General features: G+C 40.9%; 1 long non-coding RNA gene across 1 annotated transcript; it reads left to right on the top strand.

Annotated features, from left to right (window-relative positions):
- Positions 1–286: 286 nt before the first annotated feature.
- On the top strand, positions 287–4092 carry LOC117469086. The gene is made up of 4 exons (XR_004554544.1): positions 287–396; positions 1671–1730; positions 3757–3885; positions 3974–4092. It is a non-coding gene; the product is annotated as an uncharacterized LOC117469086 (long non-coding RNA).
- The last annotated feature ends 640 nt before the right edge of the window (positions 4093–4732 follow it).

Genomic DNA, 4732 nt, shown 5'->3' on the forward strand with positions numbered 1-4732 from the left:
TGGGGTTAGGGTTGGGGTTGGGGTTAGGGTTGGGGTTAGGGTTGGGGTTGGGGTTAGGGTTGGGGTTAGGGTTGGGGGGTCCAAATGGGACGTCTGATGTCCTGAACTCAAGTCCAGTCAGCCCTGAAAACAACTTTAATACTGTATATATAAACATATATATTAATGCTTTAAGATTCAGCTTCAAATAAAAACTCAACCGTTCGTTAAAATACATTATTCTCTCGTCCTGCTGCAGTGCATTGTGGGTACCTGTTCTTCCTGTCTGTGGCGTTATGGGCGGAGCTTACAGCAGGTGCGCCGTTAACAACGGTTTCCTCAGACCCCTACGTGGAGAGCATCGCCGAAAGCCTTCAGGCGGCGCTGCAGACGTTCAGCAGCACGCTCAACGGCACGGTAAGACGAAACACCAACTACAGTCAGATAACACGTCAAACTACAGTCAGAAAACACGTCAAACTACAGTCAGATAACACGTCAAACTACAGTCAGAAAACACGTAGTTTTACAGAACGCTTCCACACCAAACTACAGTCAGGAAACACATCGTTTTACAGAACGCTTCCACACCAAACTACAGTCAGGAAACACGTAGTTTTGCAGAACGCTTCCACACCAAACTACAGTCAGAAAACATGTAGTTTTACAGAACGCTTCCACACCAAACTACAGTCAGAAAACACGTAGTTTTACAGAACGCTTCCACACCAAACTACAGCCAGAAAACACATAGTTTTACAGAACGCTTCCACACCAAACTCCAGTCAGGAAACACGTAGTTTTACAGAACGCTTCCACACCAAACTACAGCCAGAAAACACGTAGTTTTGCAGAACGCTTCCACACCAAACTACAGTCAGAAAACACGTAGTTTTACAGAACGCTTCCACACCAAACTACAGCCAGAAAACACGTAGTTTTACAGAACGCTTCCACACCAAACTACAGTCAGAAAACATGTAGTTTTACAGAACGCTTCCACACCAAACTACAGCCAGAAAACACGTAGTTTTACAGAACGCTTCCACACCAAACTACAGTCAGAAAACACGTAGTTTTACAGAACGCTTCCACACCAAACTACAGTCAGAAAACAGGTCAAACTACAGTCAGAAAACACATAGTTTTACAGAACGCTTCCACACCAAACTACAGTCAGAAAACACGTAGTTTTACAGAACGCTTCCACACCAAACTACAGTCAGAAAACAGGTCAAACTACAGTCAGAAAACACGTAGTTTTACAGAACGCTTCCACACCAAACTACAGTCAGAAAACAGGTCAAACTACAGTCAGAAAACACATAGTTTTACAGAACGCTTCCACACCAAACTACAGTCAGGAAACACGTAGTTTTACAGAACGCTTCCACACCAAACTACAGTCAGAAAACACGTAGTTTTACAGAACGCTTCCACACCAAACTACAGTCAGAAAACACGTAGTTTTACAGAACGCTTCCACACCAAACTACAGTCAGAAAACACGTAGTTTTACAGAACGCTTCCACACCAAACTACAGTCAGGAAACATGTAGTTTTACAGAACGCTTCCACACCAAACTACAGTCAGGAAACACGTAGTTTTACAAAACGCTTCCACACCAAACTACAGTCAGAAAACATTTAATATAAATTAATGTTGGGATTGTTTATGTTTTGTTTTGCAGTGTAACCTGAGTGGTGTGCCAGCCTGGATCTGCACTGAGACCCATGCTGAGCCAAACCAGGTGAGCTAACACATGTTTTTAGAATGTGGTTTATATGTCTCAGATAGTTAACCTGTTAAGCCCGGGGGCCCCCGCAACATCTTGCAAGAAACAGCGTCTGGGGGCTTCTTAACATTTAACAAACTAAGAATGTGTCAGACCCACTTAACGGGAAGACACTCAGCTATCAGACGATATTAACCATTTTTACCAAACGAAACAAAAGTCTAACGCCGAGCCTCTGAATTAGCACTAATCGAAAGAATGCTAACGCACTTAGCACATAACTCACGGTAGCAATCTTTTATACTTCATCGGATCTGCACAAACTAGATATCATATGAAAGCTGAGATTCCACAGATTCCAGTGGTATAAGTCTCATCACTGAGCGACCAAAACTCACGGCAGTGAAGGCAAGCAAAGACAACACACAACTTCACTTTACGGGGCCAAAACGGCAAATACGTCTTACCTGCTGTTTTCTGATCAAAAGTTGTGTTCAATGGCATTAAAACGCATATAAACGCTGCTGAAGGTTAATCCAATGTGTCTGTGTCACTTTGAAATGATTACTGATAATCCATCATCATATTTATGGCAATAAGAGTAGTTTTCATATATAGCTGCTATGATAGCTACGAGAGTGAATGAGAGCTTCCGGTTTTGGGCATTCTGTCTGCGTATCACTCGTTCACCAATAGATGACCTGCAGTTTGTGGCACTTCCTTATAGAGAACCGCAGTGACGCGTCCTAAAACCCGGAAGTAAACTCCTTCCGGTTCCTTCGACAAAAACCAATGAGATTTCTCCATAGGATTTTGGAAAATATCTGGAAATAAGGTCTGTGGTTGAGACGCATTTAAGAGACAGATCATGTTTTGTTCAGCCGGATAATCTCCACATGTCTACCCTACTTTTATCATTTTCTAATCATAAATCTAGTCGCCAGAAGCAAAATGTTAACGTTATGCTATAAAGGAACTACAGCAGGGTCGCTGCTTCAACGTCACGCCAACTTCAGATCCATATTCAAACACACAGATTCTAAATGGTACGAGTTGAAGTGTTTGTTTGAACACTTTGCAGGAGGCAGGTACTTGCTTTCAAGCAGAACAGGGCAAACTAACTTAGAGGAGTGTTTACGTGTTCGGCGTAATGACGTACGACGTACGACGTCCTCCACAACTTCTGTAGTCCTATTCAGCCACTTGGTAACAACCATCGTTTTTCAGACACGTCAACTCTTCAGAAATCACCAGCGGGGTCACTGCTGATGGATTTAATGTCCTAGAACAAAACGTGATCCGTCTCTTCAACGTGTCTCAACCACAGACCTTAGTTCCAGATATTTTCCAGAACCCTATGGAGAGATTGCATTGCTCTTTGTCGAAGGAACCGGACGTGGTAAAAATGCTAACTTACTTCCAGGTTTTAGGATGCGTCACTGCGGTTCTTTATTGGTAATGTTTAGATGGATTTTAGGAACCTCCCCTCGATTCTATTGGCTCTAACGGTTAAAAAGAGATGTCAATCATCAAAATCGACTGATGGGTTCCAGAGATATGGAAAATCCACCCAAATGACCCCAGAAGTGGTTTCTTTTGATAAATCTCTCTAAAAAGGTCAAATGTCACTTGTTTTGCATCAATCTTGATACAGGGTACTTATTATATGTTGTACTTTGGATTCCTAAAGCTTTTAGTCTACCTTACCATCATCCAAGGGTAGTTTTCACTATAAGTAATGTTTTCTTTTTGGACAGACACAATAATTTAAATTTTTTTACTATGTTCAATCTGAATTTACTTTAAAATAAAAACATCTATATTGATTCTGACTTTTCTACATCCAACTCACAGGTTTATCATTACTTTGAGAAAACAGATTATTAATGTAACCCTTTTAGAAGGTAAGATATAGTCATTTATTCTGGGAATGTCATTTTCGAGCCTGAGACCTGAAAAACAGGTTAAAATGTTAGTTTTTGAATGGGTTTGGTTTCACAGATGGTTAAAATGTTGTGTTTTTTAACATGGTGTCGTGCAGAGATCAGAGGCGGCCGACAAGCTGTTGCAGCATCAGAAGTGTGCGGAGCAGCTCATATCCTTCTGTCCTGCAGTCAGAGGCCCCCTGTGTGATGCCATCACGCTGAACAACGACCTGCGGCAACACCTGGTGAGTCGCTGTGCTCTGATTGGCTGAGCTACTACCAGCAATGCAAAACATGACACCAACATAAACATGTATTTGTCATTGTTTTCAGACGGGGTCATACCTGGGTCCGGCACAGTGTCCCTCCGACTCGACTACGATAGTAGAGTACAACCAGATCCAGACCTCCATCAGCTGTGCTCAGTGCTGGAGGCAGCAGGTGGACGCCCTGCTCAGATATCTACCCTAAAGGTTTCATTGTAGGTACAATAAGTTAGTATCCTGTGAAGGATGTGAAGGAATTCTGGGAGAAAAGGCAGGATTTAGAGAGAGGAGGGACGTGGGAGAGTTACCACACAAACATTTATTTGTTATGCTTTAAAATAATGTCTATTCTATATTTTTTAAATTGTACTTCTCAAAACAAAAGCTTTACATTATTGGAAAATCTATTTTTTTATAAAAAAACACAATGTTCTATATTTATATCAAATTTCAGATATTTACTAAAAATGTTTCTCGGGCGGCTTTTGTTATTATTTATATTTCATCATATTTAAATGTATTGTCGTTTTTTTATTTATAATGTAATTTCTTATACTCACTTTTCTACAATGTCAACAATGGCTTTAAATAAAGTTTTATATTTTGTAATAGTCTCTTTCAATGCTTTATTGAACTCCACAGTCAGTTTGATGTTCAGGTGTATATCAGTATGTAGTGTCTCTACTTTAAAGAGTCCTCTCCTGCTGATGTTCAGGTGTATATCAGTATGTAGTGTCTCTACTTTAAAGAGTCCTCTCCTGCTGATGTTCAGCTGTATATCAGTATGTAGTGTCTCTACTTTAAAGAGTCCTCTCCTGCTGATGTT

Source organism: Trematomus bernacchii, unplaced genomic scaffold (assembly GCF_902827165.1).
Source record: "Trematomus bernacchii unplaced genomic scaffold, fTreBer1.1, whole genome shotgun sequence".
NCBI classification, from domain to species: Eukaryota; Metazoa; Chordata; class Actinopteri; order Perciformes; family Nototheniidae; genus Trematomus; species Trematomus bernacchii.